General features: G+C 40.7%; 1 protein-coding gene across 2 annotated transcripts in view; it reads right to left on the bottom strand.

The window, feature by feature from the left end:
* The window catches only part of PBX3 (PBX homeobox 3), a 344,595-nt gene that overhangs the window by 173,327 nt on the left and 147,526 nt on the right, over positions 1 to 23,742 (bottom strand). The gene's annotated exons all lie outside the window — the stretch shown is intronic.

Below are 23,742 nucleotides of genomic sequence, written 5' to 3'. Positions count from 1 at the left end.
CATGAAAGTCACAACGTGTCATCTTGTAAACAAAATGAGATCTAAAAGCCATGTATTGAAAGTCACATCATTTCATATTGTGCATACATTTGAAAAATAAAAAAAATGGGACAAACCAGAAAAAGCTGACAGCTCAGAGGCATGGTTCTATCTCTATTATCATTATTAGGGATGATTGAACGGTTCGGGTCGACCATCGGTTCGACCCGAACATTGACTGTTTCCAAATTCGGCCGAATTCCGAACTCCTTTGCGGTAAAAGTTCGGAATTCGGCACCAGAACCGCCCAAAATGCAATGGGACAGGAACTGAGCTTTAAAAGCCTGTGATTGGACCAGAAACGTGAGTAAAAGCCAATTGAGTGGGCAGGAGGATGCTAGGAATGTAATTGTAGTGACTAGGGGGTCCAGAGGCCAATCAGTAGTGAATACGCCCCCCAGTATATAACATAGCCCCGCCAAATCTCTAGCACTGTAATACAGGGATGTGGAAGAGAGTGGAAGCAGTTCTGTTACTCCTGCTGCAAAAGTGTCATTTAGCAATTATTAGTGTGAGGAAAGGGATATGCAGTGTAGTTAGGGTACTATATACCACTATAGTTAGATTCAAAAATATAGTTTCTGTAGGGAAAGTGTTAGGTGTCAGGGTGACCGTAGTGTAGTTTAGGGTGAACTGACTCTGACTGCTATGCCACGGTGACCGAACTCATCCATGTCAGGGTGACCGCAAGAAGAAAAAGATAATTTTTCTTAGAATGTTTAGTAGAGGAGGGATGGGGTTCCGCTTCTTTCACACCTGGGCGTTTTTGAAACAAAAACGCCCAGGTGTGAAAGGAGAGGAACCCCTGCGCTAATAAAAATTCTAAGAAAAAATATCTTTTTTTTTTCTGGTTCTGGAGATGCTACAGAGCTGAAACTTCACAGGTACACTTTTTAGACCCCCCAGACACTAAATCCAAAGAAATCTCATTTTTTTTTTTCAATAATTTTTTCAATAATTGGCTCTCTATCAAAAACGACGATTTTTGTGAAAGGGGCCTGACGTCTTCACTCCTGGTTCTCTTACTTGCAATGTTGGCACCTGCACCCGAAGCTGATGGATGAATCATGGGATCCTTGGATAGGTAAGTGTCCTAATATTAAAACTTAGCAGCTACAGTATTTGTAGCTGCTGATTTTTATTTTTTTCCCTAGGCTGGAACTCTGCTTTAAGAATTTACAGTATATTTCGTATGTTCTTTCTGCAATCTGTAATCTGCAATTAATTATCTCCACTGTTATCAATGCAGGGTATAATGCCATTATTCACTTGGCATAGCAAACAGATTTAACTCCATGAGCTTCAAACAAACTATAAATTGTAAATATCTCTGAAGCATAGCATAAAGTATGTCCATGCAGTGGGTGTAACTCTTAGAGTTATTTAGCAGAAACTGGCACATTCCCTGGGTAAAGTTTTCCGATGTGAAACTCTATTCTTCAGGCCCCCTGGAGCGTGGCTGAGTATAACGTCAAGTTTGGGGTGTATAAGCTTTTAATAGAGTGGACAGTTTTGGAACCTGCACATGGATATTGTAAGAATGAGACCACTCTGACCCTGACTGTTATAAAACAAGGGACAGGTTTAACACCTTCTTTTCTAAGGAAGTACAAATCATGGATAAACCAAGAAAGCAAAAGGGTTTTGCATTTTCAACAAGAGGTTTGCTCTTATAACAGTATCTAAGGCACAGCAGAAAATGAATGCAACATTCATCCATGGGTTTGTATTAAAACGGTAATCTATGGCCATATTACAATACCAAGAATGTTACCTCAACTGTATAGTGGGCACCAGAATTACTGTTTTGTTTTTCTTCACAGACTGAACAATTGATGGGATCCTTTTATTTATTTAGGATGCAAATGCACTTCTAACAGTTCTGCTATGCTAGCCTTCTCCAGCTCTTCAGGGAGTGTTGTGGGCACTGCGTTTCATCTTGACACCACTGCTCCCCCTGGTTCTGACATCACAAATACTCCTTCCAAGGGATACATCCAAGAGGCACTGGGACTTTAACACAAGAATAATAAAGGATAACAGACAAAAAAAATAAAAAATTGAAGAGCTCACTGGCTCTGGTTCAGTGGCACATGTGCACCCAGGACTACCCTCCAATGGATATGGTTTAGTGGCACATGTGCACCCAGGACTACCCTCCAATGGATCTGGTTCAGTGGCACATGTGCACCCAGGACTACCCTCCAATGGATCTGGTTCAGTGGCACATGTGCACCCAGGACTACCCTCCAATGGATCTGGTTCAGTGGCACATGTGCACCCAGGACTACCCTCCAATGGATCTGGTTCAGTGGCACATGTGCACCCAGGACTACCCTCCAATGGATACCCAGGAACGTCACCCAGAGCCTTACCCAACAGAAGGTGGTGAAGACCAAATTCATAAAGAAGTCCAAAACAGCTTTAATGATTCACAAATCAGCTGTTTCACTGGTATAACTCTGCCCCTTCTGATTCCTTTGTGAACAGTAGGTTTAAGATTTCACTGGCATCTGCTTCCTAGAGTCCATTTAAACCCTTGCAAACATTACTGAGCCATGATGAAGGAAGGACATGTTTTCCCCCAAAAAACACATTGGCATTTTTTTTTTAAATCATTAAAGCTGTGTTGGACTCCTTTATAAATTTGGTCTAGTGCTCCCTCTATTGGGGTCTGAGTCACCACTACTCCAGGCAACTTCAGGGAAAGCCTCACATATTTGCTGACTACCGTGGCCTCCAACAGAGGTTAAGAATACCAGGTTAAGAATACCATCTATGATTAGAAAAGGAAGCCAAATCTATTTCAATGTTAAAAGATCTACGCAATAATTTAATCCTAACATGAATGGGGCATGATAGGATCTCTTTAAGGACCAAACTAAATGTTGGACTAACCTTGACAGGTACTCACAAAAGCAGGGCTTGTGTAGCAGATTGGAAAGCCCCTATAAAAGGCGTACTGTAACTGTGAGAGTGCACCTTATTGAAATACAAAATGAACTAAAAGTCACTTTAAATAATGCCTTCTGAAATCGTCCTAACAACTCTTATTCTAAAATGGCGACAGAACACTAAACATGGCATTACATTACATGCACCTTTTATCAAGGTCCCATAGAAAAGAGCCAGTATAAACACAAGGTTTCAAAAATCTCCGAACATCTTCCTCCGAAAGGCTGTCAATGTCCAGGATCTACATACTGGTTGAATCATCACATTTATCTTTCACCAAGCATTTGAAATGATCGAACTGTAAAGTTTTATAGCTAGCACAGAATATACTAATGAATGGTGTCAGACAGTCAAGAAGCTGTAAAGTCTAACTTTTTACTCTACAAGTGTCCTGTTCTGAACAATCGTTCATCAAGTATTCTGAAGATCTGTTGGGAAAATATACAATGGCTGACATCTGGAGGAACAGTATCTCTTTTGCACTCAAAACCCTCTGTACTTTTTTCTTCCTTTACATCTTTTTAAATAAAAGTACAATTATTCTACCAAAATTTTATAAACTGCTCTTAAATTGGTTTTAGCATTCGATGATCCAGTCTGTCATTCATTTGTAAAATGTTTTTTTTTTTTTAATTATGATAACAATATATAGCAGTTAGTCTGATGTACATCTTTTTGCTCTGCTCTATGCCAAAGAATGGGAAGCAGGAGGCAGATACATCAAAACAAAGCAGTATTCATTACCAGAGTGCTCTGTCACTGTGGGCTGCTTTTACTGGGTCCAAGCACCATCTCCAAGGCTTCAGCTGTCAAGAACAGCCCAATCATAGGGCTGGCATTGTGCACAGCAGCAGCTACTATGGAGGAGAGTAAAGGCCCGTACACACGTACCGATCGTCGTCATAACGCTTGTTAGTATGGTGCCTCCGACAGCTGTCTGCGCACATTCTGCGGACAAGAGTCTTTCTTGCAAACATAAAAATTTTTGTATGCCGACACCAGAACGGACGATTGTTCGCCAGTCAGTACAGAAATCAGCCAACAGACCGCAGATTTGCAAGACTGGGCATGCTCAGAAAAGAAAAAACACAGGGAAAGTTAACCATTACATGACATCACTTCTGCAGTCAGCTGAAGTCGGCGGACAAAATTCTTGTGCTGTCTTTGCACTTTTCAACAGACATCGACATCCCGGGGAGAAAAGACGAACGTTTGTATGACGACGATCGGTACGTGTGTACGGGGCTTTAGATAACAGGTCTGTTCTGTCTTTTAAAGGAATGCCCCTTGGGTTAGGACATATATCTACTCTCTACGGCCAATAAAGGGTACGTTTCCCAACCAGGTGTGCAGACCTGGAACTGAAAAGCAGAAATCTCATTATCAGAGACCTTGAGACATGTAACAAACCACTAGTTGGTTTAACTCCCACCATCAATCAAAAATTAAATAAAATTAGTTTGGGTAGATTTCAGGTGGAGGACAAGGAAAATGTTTGCCAGACAATGGACTTAAACACTTCCTGAGGGATTTGTTGGTTTAATCAAACTATGTATCAAAAGAACCCGTTTTAATTGCACTGAACAAAGCTCCTGTGCATTGGAAAATTGGAATGTATTTATATCTGTAGTCTCCAGCCAGTGACTTCTGAGCCACATGTACCTTTACCTGTCAGATGTCTTTGATGTAGCTCACAGCACCAACCCAGCAGGGGCTCAGAACTTATTTAAATATCTGCTACATTAGACATTTCCTCTAAGCGTAAAACCAAACACAGGCTCCCTGATTTACAAAATATTAAAAGTTCCTTCATTAAGTACTATTTTTTCTTAGTTTGCCACTTTGGTGCTCATTATAGCTAACTGAACAATGCAGGGGGCTGGCAATTCCCCAACTTTGTTTTCTCTAGGGTTAGCCATATACAGGTAGAATTTCATTTGTATGAAAATTATGAAAAATTATTTGTCAGGGCATGCAATACCATCAGAGAGTTGACAATTTTTATTAGAATCCCGTAAAAATTTTGTTTGACTGCCATGCAAATTTTAACATTTCATTTTGGGATGCATGAAAGTGATATTGTGTTTAAGCCTGTGACCCTACCACACACCATATATGCCATATATAAACAGAATGAATGTTTGAGACAGACAACAAAAGTTCTGCTTCCAGATTACATTTACATGCGCACTTCTGCATTACAATAAGTACGATTTTTCTCATCAATATGGTTAAAAACAATTGTCAAAACATCCTCATAAACCTTTACTAGGACAGGGGTAGGCAACCTTGGCACTCCAGCTGCTGTAGAACTGCAGGTCCTATGAGGCACGCAAGATGCTGACAGCCACAGGCATGCCTCCCCAAAGCAGAGGCATGATGTGATTAGTAGTTTCAGCACAGCTGGAGGACCAAGATTGCCTAACTTTGCATTAGAAGATCAAATTGATGTTTAGAAAACCATTGTTTCAAATGAAATTCTAACTGTGTATACCTAGGTTAAAGCTGGCCATACAACATAGATTATTATTTTTTTTTTTTGATTCAGCCTGCAGATTCCTCCATCCACACAAATGAGGTGAAGGAGGAATCCCCCAGCCCCCCCCCCCCCCAGGACATTGTTTTCTGACAGCATGCACCACTCAGCAGCTGCAGGCATTGACTGATAAAAAGTTTCTAAACTTGTCAGTTTGATATTGATAGATCTCAGTCTAAAATTCTACTTCTGGTCACATACTCATCAAAATTTGGCCTGTCTCTGCTGAACTGGCTGAATATCAATCTAATATCTATAATGCCCCATACACACGTGCAGATTATCTGAAGACTTTTGTCTGCAGACTTACCAAAACCATATAATATGAGGTCAAACCTAAACACTTTCAATTTGTATGCAATCCGGCAGGCCCTTGCACTACATAGAAAAGGTAAGTCTGCAGACAAAAGTCTTCAGATAATCTGCACGTGTGTATGGGGCATAAGTCTGTCACTGTCACATTTGAGCCGCTGGCATTTGCAGGTAAATCTATGGATATTCTTAAAGCTGAATTCTGGGGGAAACAAAAATTATCCCTCGCTGTGTGGTTAAATGCGCATTTATGTCTAATGTACCTGGAAATACACTTTTCTTACTAGATCCCCCATAATTTCCATCCAGGCTGAACAACCAAAGTCCGCAGGCTCTTCTCCCCTACGCTCCAGCTGTCACATGCTCTTTGACGTTATCAAGTACAATGCAGGGCCCATAACTTTCCATGGGATGTAAGGATGGCAAGAGACAGTCCACAAGCTTAGCGTTAAAACAAATAGAGGTGAGCGCTGGCTGCTGGGGGAGCAAGGGTAATGTAAGTAAAGCTGCTTTTTCCATTACCCCAGACATAAGTGACCATTTATTCCTTGCAACCTGATCCAGTCCCACTGCAAGGAAGGATTTTTGTTTTTCCCTGAGGCCCCATACACACATGCAGATTATCTGAAGACTTTTGTCTGCAGACTTACCAAAACCATATAATATGAGGTCAAACCTAAACATTTTCAATTTGTATGCAATCCGGCAGGCCCTTGCACTACATAGAAAAGGTAAATTTGAAGACAAAAGTCTTCAGATAATCTGCACGTGTGTACGGGGCATTAGATAGGCTTAAAAAATGTTCTTTTAAAAAGTAAGTCAAAAGGCTATTTTATGTTTGTAGAGAGTGAAAATTAAGCGAAAATTATTCTTTAAACTGGTGACATGGACTAATTGCGATTGACTCTAGAAAAAAAATGTTTTAAATAAATTGTCCATTGTCCTTTACAGCATAGATTTGAATCAGAAAATAAAACTCTGCACCTGTGATGCAATAGAAACGTGTCCTATTTTCCAGTCTGTAAGCTGTGCTGTCAGCCACCCTAATGTATTGGAGGGGTTTGCAGAGACAACAATAGATTTTTTCCAGTTTTAGGTCCTGTACTTTAAATTAACTGCTCTACTATTGCAAGTAAAGGGCAACGAGGGAATAACTTAAAATGCTAAGATATTCAAAAAGCCCTTTTAAAGCAATATGACACTTTTTAGGATGGCCTACTTTATATAAGTCAAACCGACCTTCCAGTTTAAATCACATATATCCACTCCAGATGCTTGGAAACAAAAGGTGTGCAGGTTTTCTGTGATTAAGCATGAACAGGAAGAAAGGTTAAAGAGAGGTAGTCCTAGGTGGGGCTGCAGTGCACTATGTTAAGGATTAATAAAGTTGGATGTGATCTGACATCATCGGTGAATGACTTTCTGCTTTACCATTGGATGGTATTCTGTGTCATTTAATCCAGATTATGACCGGTGCTATATTTTGGAGCTGTGGATCTGCAGGGAACACCCCTGGAGAGAAGGTGAACATTACAGTCAGATCTGCTTTTTATTCTTAACCACTTAAGGGCCGAGCCCATTTCTGACACATGTTGGTCACAAGTTAAAATCAGTATTTTTTGCTAGAAAGCTACTTAGAACCCCCAAACATTATATATATATATATATATATATATATATATATATATATATATATATTTTTTTTTTTAGCAAAGACTCTGGAGAATAAAATGGCGGTCATTGCAAAATTTTTTGTCATGCGGTATTTGCGCAGCGGTCTTTCAAACGCCATTTTTTTAAAAAATTAAATTTCACTGCATTTAAAAAAAAAACGAAACAGTAAAGTTAGCCCATTTTGTATAGTGTGAAAGATGATGTCATGCATAGTAAATAGATACCCAACATGTTACGGTTTAAAATTGCACACACCCGCAGAATGGCGCCAAACTACGGTAAATAAAAATCTCTATAGGCGACGCTTTAAAAAATTTTAATGGTTACTAGTTTAGAGTTAAAGAGTAGCTCTTTTTTTTTTAATTATTGCTCTCGCTCTGACGATCGCAGCGATACCTCACATGTGTGGTTTGAACAGCGATTTCATTTGTGGGCGCGACTTTTGTATATGTTTTCTTTCATGCGCGAACTCACGGCAACAGGGTCAGTTAAAATTCTTTTTTTCCAATTTATTTTATGTATTTTTTTAATTTTCGCACAGGTTTTAAAAAATACAAATAAAAATCGAAACATTTTTTTTTTTTTTGCTGTCACAAGCAATGTAAACATCCCTTGTGACAGCAAGAGGCAGTGACAGGTACTTTTTATGGAGAGATCGGGGGTCTAAAAGTCCCTAGAACCCTCCACTACACTACTGAAAACGGCGTTTTTAAATACTGTCACTTTTTAAATTCGGCGCCTTTAGCAGCCGAGTAACCTGGACGTGACGTCATGGACGCCGCCTCCAGGTTACATCATCGGAGACCCGATCAAAGCCGCTTCCAGCTTTGATCGGGACTCCAACCACCCGGCGGATGGGCTGGCTGGTTGCTCGGGTCTCCCAGTGGGAGAGGAGACCCAGGCAGAGCCACAGAAAGCGGCAGGAGGTGGGGTGTGCCCTCCCGCTCACTGGGGTAACATTCGAGTGGCTCCCAAGCCGCATCGGTCCTTACCGTCTGAAAGCCAACCACCGGCTCTAAGAAATGGTACCAGGATGATGCCTCTAGCTGCAGGCATCAGCTCGGTACAATCACTTCTTGCAGCCGACGTAGACCTACGTCGATTTGCGGGAAGTGGTTAAAGATGCTAGGGAGTTGTTTTATTTTTGTCTAAAATATGGAGTTGGACTTTAAGACAAATAATTTACTCAATGATAGGATTAATCTGAAAATACAAATGATCTTAAATAAGATTCAAGCATAGGATTTTAGCTTCATTTGTAGGTTTAAATGTCTCTATACCTTTTAGGCATTGAAGATTACTTATGAATTGATATTCCAAAAAGGTTAATTGGGCAACATATTCATAATGTGATCTGATGTCTTTAATGATGTGTAGCAATCCTATTCTGACTATTCTGTTTAAAGGAAGAACTAAGCTGATGTAGGGATGTACTAATGAATTCCATATGGAAGTAACACAGAAAATACTACAGACATAAGAAAACCCCCTCCAAGAATATATTAGTTGCTGTGTTGCTCTTGTCTTTTGTAGCAATACTGAACGCCTGCAGTGGTTCCGTTCATCTAGGGTTAAGAACTTAAGGTGCTGCCGTGTCTGACAGCAGATTCATAGGGCAGTGTCAACTCTAACTTTAACAGGCTCAGAACGAGAGACAGAGAGAGCAAGAAGAGCTACCCAGCAATTATATCTGCGCTGGCAGATTGTAACACAGAGGGTGGTGTGAGGAAGGATTCCTGGGAAGGCATGGGGAGTCGGCAGGGGTGTAAAGTGACTGGCGCACAGCTGGGAGGAAAGCAGCCGGGGGGTCTGAAGGTTTAAGAACTGTATAATTACAACGCAGTCTTCGCCAAGCTAGAAATGTTCCTTTTGTTACTGGATCTTTGCTGCAGGTCCTTTAATGTCAGCTAGCACAAAGGAGAGGACAAATCATTTCCACAACACTGATGTGGCATGCATCACCCTCAGCCTGAACAGATGTCAACCTGCAAGGTCCAAAAAACGTCATGATCCAGCCCCAAAAATTATTTTATGCTGATGGGTTTAAATACCGAATATGACAAAAGATACTTCATCAATCAAGAGAATCAAGAGTATGCTTTTCTCCTACAGGTTAACCTCACTTGACCATTGTCTACTCCTGCATTTTGGCTTTCTTTGTAAATGCAGTTCCTTATCTATTGTTATCCCAATTCACTGTCCGTTAGCTAGAATGTATACAATGGTTCTACGGTTATCTCTGCATTACAGTGAAGAACAATATGGCTGGTGGACAAATTCCTAGCCTATGAATTCTAGTGTTTGGGCTACTTTGATGCACCGGGGTTACCTGGCATGATCATTCGTAACCAATTTAATATTGTTGTAAAGTAATTTGCATCAAAAGTAAATTCCTAAAAAAGTTGCATATTGCATCAAAATACATTGTTTTAATAAAGGTAATTTGCATCAAAAGTGTATTTTCACTCTTCCAAAGAAAGACCCCAAAGTTAACTACAACAAACACATCAATGTAATGCCAAATTAGAAAAATAACCATTTTTATAGAAATGCTGCTGTGCAAACATTAAAAGTTTGTGTATAGTCCTCCTCCTCCGGCCCATGTCACACTAAGAATCCTATTTCTAATCATAACTCATCAGCAACTGGATTGATAGTGCAAAACCACTTACCTGTTTCTACAGCATCACCCAAGGCTGGATGGAACTACGAGTCATTGATCCCTTGCTAGCTCAAACGTAGCAAAATTCCCCTTGCCAGTGAGGGAGCAATGCCTCGCTGCTCCAGACGACAAGGGAGCAATGCTATAGAAACAGGTGAGTGGTTTTTAGTGTGTTTTCTCCCCTCTAGTGAGGCAGTCGCAGGAGAGTTGTTGCCAGTGACAGGTTCGCTAGTGTGACATAAGCCTTACAGTAAGTCATAGCTCAGTGGTTCTAAACCAGGAAAAACACCAAATTCGCTAAATTTAACAGGAGCTTTTCTTGCTTACCTTAAACTGCAGTCTTAATTAACATTAGTAAAGAGGCACAAACCTATACCGGGTGACAGCTCCTGGATTGCATACCTCTGCAATTACAAGCAATGTAGCTAGTAGAAATCAGTCACATTCAACTTTTCTGTGCTGTTGTTATTGTTTGGTCTGTAGTACCAAAGTGGTGAACTTGTTGGTCTGTCTTTCTTTGCCATTGGTGTGGTGCTCTAGCGTACCTTCTTAAAGCAGACTTCCACCCTAAAATAATACTTACCTCCATCTTCTCGCTTCGGGTCACCTGAAAAACAAATGGATAATCGCAATTTTTTTTTTTTTTTTTTTACTTACCTGGTTTAGAAGAAAATATACTCACCTTACTTCCTCTTCCTCCTCTCCGCGGCCACGGCGATTCGTCAGTTCCTGGCTTTGCAATGATTCCTGGGAGCTGAACGTCATCGCTCCCAGGAATCAATGCGCCTGCACCGGCCCCGACATCAGTTCCGGTGCAGGCGCCGTCATACCTTGCTAAACAGCTTCTGGGCATGCCCAGAAGCTGTGCTGGGGTGACGCTGAGGCACCGGAAGTGACGGCGGGGCCGGTGCAGTGCATCGTGGGACCGAAGAAGACGGAAGAGGACGCAGAAGAGGATCGCGCTGGCTTCAAGCTGCCCACACCTGAGATGGCAGCGCTGGACAATACATTTTCAAGGTAAGTATTTCTTCTAAAAGGTAAGTGCAACCCGGGACAGATCAGAGGCTAGCCATTGTGGAATGCACTAGCCCTGACTGTCCCGGGGGTATTTTTATTAAAAAAAATTCCCAGGGTGGAACTCTGCTTTAAGATTTCAGCAGGTCCATCAATGGTAAAATGTATCTGTCTTACAAGCTCATTACACAGATATTTCTAAACACTCTGTTCAATATAACTGGCCTTATTACCCTTTTTTATGGAACCCAAGTGCAAGCTGGTAGTGTTGAAGTAGAACAAAAGTCTAAAATGTAAAAGAAATGTGAGCAGGCAGGCTCTTTATTGCAGAACAGCCATCCAATGTCTCTTCTGCAATAAAGTAAATTTACCCGCTCGCTTGCCATCTTTTTAAAAATATACACTGAGCTTCACACGTGCAGCCTAATTTACATTACTATTATGGTGCCTGTGTGCGCCAGGAAGACTGAACTACTATATATAGGCGGGATTTACATCTTTCCGTAATGGCCAATAAAGGCGGCCAAAGACCAGCACCTGGAAAAACCAAGGGGAGAAAATGCCAGCGCTGGTGGAGAACCTCAAGAGAGCCGCCTTGTTGGATCAGAGGCATTGCAGACTTTAGTTTTGCTCTGATGTCAACTTTTTAGGTTAAAGCATAGGCGACAACGCTACTTGGTATTTCACTACAGCATAGGCAATGTTCTCAGCCTACTAGAGTAAGTTAGGGATTAACTGCATTTCTGGCAGAATTATCAGGTATCGGCAGTACATGCATTGTTTTTAAAGAGGCATAGTGGATGATTTACTAAAACTGAAGAGTGCGAAATCTGGTGCACCTGTGCATGGTATCCAAACAGCTTCTAACTTCAGCTTGTTCAAAAAACCTGGAAGCTTACTGGGTTTCTATGCAGAGCTGCACCAGAGATGGCTCTCTCCAGTTTTAGTGAATAAACCCAGTAATATGGAAGAATGTGCATGTATCTAAGAGCTGTGCTCAATATGTTTTTCAGTCGTGCCCAATCATACAGTTTATAAAGGAGAACACAAATAAATCATGTACATGTACAGCTGCTCAATGTCATATTCCAGTTTAAAAAATTAAAATTCCTCATGTATTAATCTGAAAATAGAGAAATGGTTAAATGGTTATAATATTACAAGGAGTACTACCTTTAAATCCCCCTTCCCCCAATCTCTCAAAATGTACCACTACCTCCCCAGCAGGGTCTGCGAGCTCTTCAGTCCTAAGAGGTCATTGTGGTTTGAGTGGTAGCAAATGCATTAAATGTTTTAAAAGCTGCTACTGTCATATCTGGCTAATGTTTTCCGACTCATTTAATGTTTTCTGGCTGATGGGTGTGTGACAAGAGCTGGCTGGCAGGTATGCATATATAAATTGCCTTTTGGTTTAACCATTTATGTGAATATTTGATGTCTAATTAGCTGAGAGGATCCCTTAGAATGCAGCAAAAACAGCCATTAGGCCAAAGACATGGTGTGCTGCACAAAGCTTTTATTTAAGGCAGTTAAAAACAAAACATGGAACCACATTTTGTTTGATTGAACATCAAAATACCAAGAGGTCCTTAGTAAATGGAACTATTTTAAGTATAGCTGCAATGATTCCCCAATGATAAGACTATTGTAGTAGGAAGCTGCACTGAGATTTCTGGGTCTGGGATCCTAGATGGGGCTTCACCTGCTGAATACAACTCCTGGACTTGTTGTTCCTGGGCATAAAGTTTTATTAACAAACTTGCCAAGATGTGTAAATAAAGAAATAAACACAAAAAATAAATACTAAAGCTGGGTATACACTTGTAAAATTTTGTTCAAAATTGATCATTTTAGGAACATTCGTCACTAGGGTTAAATTGATGTTCGTTATCGACTGCAGTGGTCAGAAAATTAGGAGCAAGATTGAAAATTTTTCTCGCACAAATTTACTGAATGTTATAGGCAAACAAAATTTTTAACATCTTTAGAACAACATACGTCAAGCCATCGAATGTACTAAGAATCTTTGTACAAATGTTTGTTTAACAGCGTCGAGCCCACTTAATCATTCCTAGAAAAAACACTACTTCGGGTTCCCTACAGTGCTGGTCATGTACCCAACACCTTGGTACTTGAACAAGTGATCTCTACCACAAGGGGAGGATTAGAGCTCTGAATGGCAGATCTACTTGCTCACAGAGATTTTATGACTAGGTGTCAAAACTTTTGTATTTTTTCCAGTAAAGGAAAACATTTTAGCTTGTTTAGCCCTCAGTTTTCATTCCAGCAAGACTAGTCTTATGCAAACATGTTTACGTCTATGTCATGATTACATACATACATTATCATATGTATTATTTACCAAAATGTGACACTGAAGATTTCAGGAGTACATATGCAAATGTACAATCTGTCAGTAAAACCCAAAGGTGCCATAATAGAACCAATAATCAGTATAAAGTTCTATAACACACCGTACAAACATACTGGGCAGCACAGTGGCTATGCCTTGCAACATGGTGGTCTGAATACCTGTCAAAGGACACTATCGGCAGCCCTCAAAATTTCCACTCCCCTGCTTGCACTAGGTGAGTGGAAAAAAGCTGAGGGCGAGTGTGAGAGACTCGTTCACTCAAGCTGAGAAGGAGAGACAACTGCAGCCCCGGAAGTGTTCATATCCAGAAATGCTGTAAGTGACTGAGCACGTTGTTACTGCATACAGCCCTAACCTGCCACTATTTCACCCTATACTATCCAAACCTGCCATTCTACTGCCCTCTACTACCCAAACCTGCCACTGTACTGCCCTGTAGTACCCAAAACTGACACTATATTATCCAAACCTGCCACTATAAAAAATGTATGGGGACCTACGTATGTAAAAAATAAAAAGATTTTTGCATTGATACATTACCCACAGGGCAGTCACCAGGTCCCCATACATTTTTTATGGCAATAACTGGTATTTAAGCCTTTAAAATGAGGACTATTAATTTTTCATGTTCGTGTCCCATAGAGTTTGCATGTTCGCTAGAACTTTTTCCCTGTTTGCGATGTTCTGGTGAAAACCAAACAGGGGGGTGTTTGGTCCATCACTACTACCCAAGCCTGCCACTATACTCCCCAAACCTGTCAAACAGTGCCTATATTAGCCATTCATTTTTTATCCTCATTTTATTTTTCAGATCAATGAAATATGTTTTATGTTAATACTGTTAAAGTTGATGTTGTTAATATTTATTTTGTAAGAGGGCATGCTTAGGGGCAGGTTTAGGGGTGGGATTAGGGGTGGGGCAGGGTAACCCTTAAGGCCTGGCTAGTAGCTCAGGATTTGAAATGTTGAGCCCTGCTATCTGCATTGGGTTCACATGTTATCCCTGTGTTCGTGGGTTTCCTATGTTTTCCTTGCAGGTTAACTCTCCCAACTATGCATGTATGGAACCCCACAGAGTTGAATGCTACATGGGGCCAAGCCTGCCCAATGTGGACTGGGTGCTATGAAGGCACAGTGCATTATGGTACAGCTCAAAACATTTTTCCTCTGAACATTGCAGCTGTTCTTTTTGAGCATTCCCAAATCTAAAATGATTTTTGGGCAGAATTTTACTTCACTTATCCAAATAACACTAATCCTAGGTATCTGTATATAGTCACTAATGGAAAACGTGTACATGAAACAAAAAATAGAAAAGATTTGCTTTTTTTGGAATCCCAGACAAGTTGGTATTGTAGTACTCAAACCTCCATCCATCACTGATAACTTTCTTGTAATGGTTTGTAAATTGGTTGAAAAACTGAACTTCAAACTTTCTTTTAATAATAATGCCAGTGTTCTATAAATAGGGGTAAGATAAAAAATAACTTGCCCAAAGTGTATTTTTGGAGAAAGTCCATTTTACATAATACAGAAGTTAGTAGTACAATAGATATTTCTATTAATACAGTTTGCACTGAAGTTTTTAATAGGTATACTGTATTCAAAAAAGCAACATTAAATTGGCAATGGGAAATGTCTGTTTGAGCACCCAGCAATGCACTCTGGGAGGCAGTGAGAACTCTACACATTTGAAAATTTTGGGAGATAGCACAGAGAAGGCTAAAGATTTGGCTGTGCTTCCCTGTACGAGTGTCCTGATCACCGGACTGGCTAGACAGAAGAGAAACACAAATAATAATGAAAAAAACCTGCGCTTGGAATGTGTAAGGAACACAAAAAGCAGCTGCTATTCACCCAAAGGGAAAATGAACTAAAATGAATAAATAATAACAGCGCTTGCTAGATAACTGTGCACATAATAAATACAAAGTGACTAAAGTGCTAAAAATGGATGTCCATTGATGACGCTCGGGGAGGCGGGCAAAACGCGTTGATGTAACTTCCAGTGTACCTTAACCATCCACGTCACTTCCTGTTTCCCAGTGGAAGGCATGCGAGACTGCGTTCCAGGTAGTGCCTTGTCATTGACTGACTGCATACTTTTTCTGCTCGCTTGTGAATATTCTTGCCTACTTTTTATCATTAAACAAATTTTTACAGTACTTCACTATGATTCCTTTATTTTAATTGGGCTAAGCCCATCAACGAAACACCATTTGTTATGTGAAGGAAGCCTTTTTCTTCTGGATGGTACCTTAAAGAGGAAGTAAACCCTCCTCTGCAAGTTGTACCTATAGGTAAGCCTAAGAAAAGGCTTACCTATAGGTACTGTAAATATCTCCTAAACATGTACCGTTTAGGAGATATTTAACTTACATGCAGCCAGTGACGTCACTGGCGCATGCGCTCTGAAGGAACGGCTGCTGGTGCCATTCCTTCAGAGCCCCGAGCCGTGAACATCAGCTCCCACGCGCATGCGCGGGAGTGACGTAATTGTGGCTCCAGCCAATCAGATGGCCGGTTGCCGCAAACCCGGAAGAAGGGCGACAGAAAATGTCACCCATGAGAGAGGTGAGCGGTCGGCACTTCGGGGCTTTGTTTTAAGGTAAGTATTTCATAATGAGCTAGTATGCGATGCATACTAGCTCATTATGTGTTTGTCTTTCAGGTGTTTGTTTTTTCAAAAAAAAAATTTGGAGGTTTACAACCTCTTTAATTAGATACCCAGGATTCTATACTCACCCCTAAAAGCTAAGTTCAATCCAACAGAGGGTCTTTATTTTTGGTGAGTAGGGGTGCAAGAGGGGAGTGTGGCACCTTGGCACTGATGAGTACTTTTTTCAGCACAAAGAAATCAAAGAAGCACCAGCAAAGTTTGAGCAATTTTGCACGTGTTGCTGGACATTTTATGGACTTTTTTTCATCAAATTATTGTATTATTGATGAAATTAGAAACATGTATTGCATTTTTGCACATTTCTATATTTATTATTTATATATTTTTGCACCTGTATTCTCATGTGGATCGTATATATTTAGCACTTTAGTTTTGTAGTATTTTTAGCACTTCTGTCACTTTGTATTTATTATGTACAGCGTTATCTAGCAAGCGCTGTTCTTAAAAAGGATATCGGGGAACTGGAGAAAGTGCAGAGAAGGGCAACCAAACTGATAAGAGGCATGGAGGACCTCAGCTATGAGAAAAGATTAGAGGAACTGAATTTATTCTCTCTTCAGAAGAGGAGATTAAGGGGGGATATGATCAACATGTATAAATACATAAGGGGACCATATAGTGAACTTGGTGTTGAGTTGTTGACTTTAAGGTCATCACAGAGGACAAGGGGGCACTCTTTAGGTCTAGAGGAAAACAGATTTCGTCTCCAAATACGGAAAGGTTTCTTCACCGTAAGAGCTGTAAAAATGTGGAATAGACTCCCTCCAGAGGTGGTTCTGGCTAACTCACTAGATTGCTTTGTAAAAGGCCTGGATTCTTTCCTGGGTGGTCTTAATATAAGTGGGTACTAATATTTATAGGTAAAGTTGATCCAGGGAATATCCGATTGCCTCTCGGAGGATCAGGAAGGATTTTTTTCCCCTGCTGTAGCAAATTGGATCATGCTTTGCTGGGTTTTTTTCGCTTTTCTCTGGATCAACTGCGGGTATAGAATTGTGTATATAGGATTGTATGGTTGGGTTTCATTACTGCTTTTTTTTTTTGGTTTTTTATTGGTTGAGCTAGATGGACTTTTTTCAACCTGACTAACTATGTAACTATGTGACTATTCGTTTTAGAAGAGAAACTTTGGCGGTAACACAATTCCCTGCATATATGTTGTATTAAGCTGTTTGCCCAGAGTTGTTTTAACCATGGTAATGGTGGTAGTACATTGCATACACGAGGTTATATTAACCACTTTACCGCTGCTCACTAGAGCTCTACTGCGGCAAAGTGGTTCGTTATCATCTGGCGACGTAGACCTACGTCGCCAGACATTCCCCCTTCTCGGAGTCGGGCCAGGGGAGGAGCAGCGGCGATCACCGCTGCTCTTCCCCGATCGTCGGGGAATCGAGTCTGGAGATCCGCCCGATTGTGTAAACAAAGCGGTCGGATCTCCTAAGTGACAGGCAGGGTCAGATTGCAGGGTTCAGCATAGCTGAACCTGCGATCTGTCCCTGTGTCACATAGTCACCTCCCCCCACACATGTCAGTAAGCACCAGGCATTAACCCCTCCCTCTCCAATAAAATTAACCCCTTCCCTGCCAGTGTCATTTTTAGAGTAACAGTGCATATATATAGCACTGATTACTGTAGTAATGTCACTGGTACCCCCAAAAGTGTCAAAAATGTCAGTCAAGGGTCCGATCTGTCCCCCGCAATGTCGCAGTCCCGCAAAAAAAATCGCAGATCGCCGCCATTACTCGTTAAAAAAAAAACACCAAAAACGACAGAAATCTTTCCCTTAGTTAGTAAACGCAATAACTTTTGCGCAGACCAATCAAAATACGCTTATTGCGATTTTTTTTTACCAAAAATATGTAGCAGAAAAAAAATTGGCCTAAATTGGCAAAAAGTAAAAATCGCACAGGTGATCAAATACCACCAAAAGAAAGCTCTGTTTGTGGGGGAAAAAAAGGACGTAAATTCCGTTTGGGTACGGCATTGCATGACCACGCAATTGTCAGTTAAATTCGCACAGTGCCGAATCACAAAAAGTGGCCCAGACGTAAGACAGCAAAATCCTCCGGTGGTAAAGTGGTTAAACAAAAAAAAAAAACCTAGTCAGTTTATGAGTGCTTTCTTTTTATCTTTTACTGATTTGAAATACTGAGCTCACACATCATACAATCTTAATGATGTAAAAAAGCAATAAACATAGCTAACGCGTTTTAAATGTTACATAACAGCCTAACAAATTATTCACTAAGCGGATAATGAACTGGAATAAGTTCTAATGCAAATCACCGTTATGTTTATGTAAATATAAGTTATTAGTAGAGGGGCAAGCCAGTTAAAACCCTTTACGGAACAAGTAAATGAGCTGATCTTAGTTGAGCACAAACAGAGCTTCAAGAAGAAATTAAGAAGGAAGCTAATTCAAGGCAGAGCAGAAAAAGGCTTCTCACAAGGAAAACTGTAAATGCGGTTGGGCCAGCGGGCACAACTGTCCAGGCAGAAAGACTGAAATTATTCAAGAAGCAATTAGGTAGCATCGTGGCGAGGAAGCGAATACTTAAAGAGAATGAACCCTGATGCTCCGATGGGTGTGAAGTCAATTTAAAGCCATTTCAGAGATAGTCTGTGCTTTCCTCCCAGGGCTAAGTGCTGTTCAACTCATGTTGCGTATGGAGATCAACAATGTTATTGTAGCTGAACTCTTCATCCGAAATTAGAGGCGGGATGCCACAGGAGGCAGACAGGGAAACATGTTATCAAATGTCTTGCTATGCAGCACACAGAGGGTCTGGGAATCAGAGCTCAGCCATGGAACCACATGAGGAGCAGATCAAACACTTTCCAATTATAAATCCTAATACTTTTTATTTTCAAAGCATGCTTACTGATTGCTAATGAGTGCATACAAATGATGGAAAAGATGCACACTAGATTTAGAGAAGTTGTGAAATGATAAATGTCTTTTGTTGGGAGCCTGTGAATGTTTCAAAGGAGGTTTCCACCTTACTCAAAATAAGGACAATGCTTGGAAAATCTTTTTTTCGGTAATAGACATTATAACCACTTGCTGACCGCCCACCGCAGATATACAGCAGCAGGCTGGCTCGGCTGTGCGAACCGCCGTACCTGTACGCCAGTTTTTAGGAGCGCTTCTGGGGGCATACGCCCCCATTAGGAACCGGGGCAGTCGCCCACGGGGCCAGCGGCCACGATTGCCACCAGGCACCCGCGATCGCTCCCCGGGGAGAAAGAACCACAGTCTGCTGTTGTAAACACAGCAGACCGTTGTTCTCTCTAGAATGAACACGGAGCGCCTATGATCCTCCTATTTAGAATCACAGGTCTCTGTGTTGATTCCACAAGTCCCCCCCCCATACAGTTAGAAAACACCCCCCTAGGCTTACACTTAACCATTTGATCACCCCTGGGTTAACCCCTTCCCTGCCAATGTCATTATTACAGTAACAGTGCATATTTTTAGCACAGTAATGTCACTGGTCCCCCTAAAAGTTTAAAAAATGACAGTTGTTGTTGTAAGCCTGGAGAAATCAAACTGAAATACCAGGAAGAGGAAGTACAGTATGTATATGCATGCAAAACATCTAATTAAAAACCTCATATGAAGTTAATACTGTCTTACCCTATAAAAAACTGATATATGCCCACCGTGGCAAGCACTAAGTTACCTGTAAATATGTTTAATTTTTTTCAATAAAGACTTTTGTTTAATGAAAAAAAAAAAAAACCTCATATCAATATATCAAAAGACATAGGCAGCTGAAGTTATGCGTAATTCTTATTTTTGACTTATAGAATCTTGCCCTATCCCTTTCATCTCTCAGGCCTTTCCATTCCTTAGCTAACACCTTCCGGACCGCCCACCCCATATATACTGCGGCAGAGCGGCCCAGCTGCGCAAAATCACGTACATGTAGGTGTACTTGGTGCGCACGCCGCAGTAGCACCGCTTCCGCTGTGATTGGACACAATTGGGGGGCCAATCAGAATTGGGTCTAAAAAGTTAAAAGTATAATTTTACAGACTGCCTTACTCTCAAACGCAAACCTAAATGGTTTCTGGTGTAGCTCTTTTTAACTCTTTGCTGGCCATGTAACATGGCAGCACATAGGTTGGGCTTTAACTCCTACACACCACACATATGCTTCAGTGGGCAGTCAAGGTTTCTGCGCTCCTATCACAGTGACCGAGCTGTCAAAGACTCCTGCTGCCTAATAACAGTGGTCATGTGATCGGCGGTCCTTCCTGACCCCCAGTCGTAAAGACCCTGTTGACGAGATGCCAGGGCTGGGCAGAAAGTGGTTCAAGAATCTGTGGATAAGCATTGTTGATTCTGGTCAACCAGGGCAAGAGTAGACAATGGAACTATAAACCGAGTATATTTATTTCTGAAGCCTAAACACAGAGCTGAAATAAAATCTTACCTTTGGCCAAATGTTTGTCTTTTAGTTTTAAAAAGAGAGAGTAAGAGTTTAAATGTTGGCCAAGTTTTCATTTCTGTGACCTCATTTGGGGTACTTAAACTCACCATGATACCAGTAAAATAAATGGGGAGAATGGATTTCACTAGGACTGGAAGGCCAAGACAGAAAAAAGTGAAAATTCTATGCTCTTCTAAAATGTGTTTTTACTTTTGTTAGAGCCATTTCCCTCACTTCTTGTCTAGACAGGAAGTCAGGGGACATCTTACCCACTAAGGGAATGGACCTGGTGCCATTCTTTCTGTGTATATCCATCAACAGTGAGCAGAGAGGTTATTTTTCCCTGACACCACCCATCCTACTCAAACATAGAATATACGTTAATTCCATTTAAAACTATTCTTTATAGATGTAAATATTTCAAATAAATTGTTTTGCAATGTAATCCTCATATCCAGATTCATTTGACTTTAGTGACATTTGTAAATTCCATAATAGAACATTACACTTTCCTCTATAAAACGAGTTACAGCGTTGTTCTAAGATATTCCAAAATACAGGTTTATGTTTTACCATATAGCTGAGCAAGTCCAAGAAGCCAGACGGCCTTCAAAAATGCAGCTGGCACCTATTTTGTTCGGCCTTTTATAATTACCTTACAGGAAACACATGATCCAAGCCCTTAAAATATCTGCTATCTCCAATATTGGCCTAAATGGGTCTTTAATTCTACATTAATTAGTCTACCCCAGTGATTATATATTATACACAGATCCCAATTTACAAGCGAGGTCACCTTGCATGAGTGATGCTACATCCCCTTATGCACTGGGACACCATATTAAAATATGGACAGGAGCCAGACGTATTAAGACAAGAGAGTATGACTGTCACCTGGGAAAGATGTAACTCTGAATGGACATAAAGAGATTTAGAAAGCTGTCAAATAACACTTCATATTCATTCCCCCCTATAAATGACTGGTCCTTTGAAAACTTTATCCAAAGTTCTTCATATACAATGTTTGCAACATTTAAAAAAAAAAAAATACATAGGTCTGTATATTATATATGTAGGAGAAACTGTGTAATTTTTCAACGTGCAATGTAAAAATAACTCTGCTATTAATGCAAGGGCCTTTTATTTAATCACAAGCTAATTTACTCCTGACAGAAAGTAAATTCCCACTATTTTCTGCAAGGCTTTATGAAATTGCCATCATTTTTAATTAATTCTTAATTAAAATATATTACACCACAGCTTCTACCCATCTCTCTTGATATTCTAACATAATCAATTCAAGAGCATTTACATATCATTAATTAAAAGCATTCCTCTCTCATCCTTAAAATCATAATGAGGCTCTATTTCTCATTAGCAGCCTTTAAGGGATAAAATAACAATACAGGAAAAAGGCGACTAGCATTTAAACAGAAAAATGTCCGTATTCCTTTAAAATCATTGGTGTTGGGTGAAAATCAGAGATTTTGTATAACCCTTCTCAAAGTTCCATCTTGTCCCTCTCCTAAAAATGGAGTGCAGTCAGAATAACATTACATTTAGCATTAGATCCTAAACACAATAAAATGTATGCTTTGATATCAAACATATTTCATCCCTTGGAATCTGATTGTATTATATTGTTGACACGTTTTTTTAAATAAGCATTAAAATTGTGATTAAACATCTTTCAATATAATCAAAGTATCATTAAAGCATAAAACGTGATAAATGTCAGGCAGATTATTTTACAGACATCTAAATTACAGCTATAAAATCAACGAGTTTCATAAATACTAAATCTAAACCACTAAAACTAAAGAGCAGACTCATTTACATAAATTAAGTTTAAATAACATTAAAATGTTATATTTAGATAATTGATTGAAACACTACTAAAATATAACGATATAAGCCAAACTTCTTTACACTTAGGCTCCTTTCAGACGGCCGCTCCGCTGCTTAAGTCCGCTGCGGGACTTTTTTTTTTTTTTTCCACGGAGCGGATGACATTTCTGTCATCCGCTCCGTGTGCCCGCATATCATCCCATCCGTTTGCGGATGATATGCGGACATAATGTAAGTATATGGCATTGCGGATGTCAGCGGATGACACCGCTGACATCCGATTTTCCTTCCTTTCTGTTTTTTACACGGATGGAAAAATGGGGTTCTGTTCCATTCGTAAAAACAGAACAGAACTGAAAGGAGGAAAATCGGATGTCAGCGGATGGTATTCCGCTGACATCCGCAGTGCCATTCACTTACATTATGTCCGCAAATCATCCGCAAAAAAATAGGATGATTTGCGGACACACGGAGCGGCCGTGTGAAAGGACCCTTATAGAAGTCATTTTAATAAGGGGAAAAAGGCTGGCTGCCCATCAACAGAATGGCTTAAATTGGAATTTTAGTTCCAAAACTAACACTTTGCAATGCATGTGTTAGTAGGCAAGTGAAACTGTAAGGGTCCTTTCACGCGGCTTTCTGCCCGGCGGACTCTGTTTTTTCTCAGTGAGCGCCAATCCCCACTGAGCAGGCAGATGACAGGGCTGTCTCTGCTCAGTGTGCAGAGACGGATCTGTCAGAGCCCCGCTCTCTTCTATGGGAGATTGGATGAAAACGGACCGTCTGTTCATTTTCATTTGCTCCTACCTGATCCGCAAGACAGATGGAAAATAGGGTTTCCATTCGTCTGGATTTCACAGACAGGATCAGATAGCAGCAGGTGTCAGCGGACATGTCTCCACTGACATCAGCTGCTACATAGGGGTGCATGGAGCGTCCGATCAGGTCAGACTCGAAAAACTGACAGGCCGATCCTCGCTGAGCAGTCGGATGACAGGTCCGTCTTCACTCTCTGTGCAGAAACGGATCTGTCAGAGCCCCGCTCTCCTCTATGGGAGACAGGATGAAAATGGACCGCCTGTTCGTTTTCATCTGCTCCTATCCGTTTCGCAAGACAGATGGAAAATTGGGTTTCTATCCAACTGGATTTCACTGACAGGATCGAATCGGATAACAGCGAGTGTCAGCGGTGACATCCGCTGCTCCAC

This window comes from Pelophylax lessonae (genome assembly GCF_965119305.1).
Source record: "Pelophylax lessonae genome assembly, chromosome: 7".
NCBI classification, from domain to species: Eukaryota; Metazoa; Chordata; class Amphibia; order Anura; family Ranidae; genus Pelophylax; species Pelophylax lessonae.
Note: the sequence above shows the minus strand (reverse complement) of the source record. Positions and strands in the feature narration are given on the sequence as shown.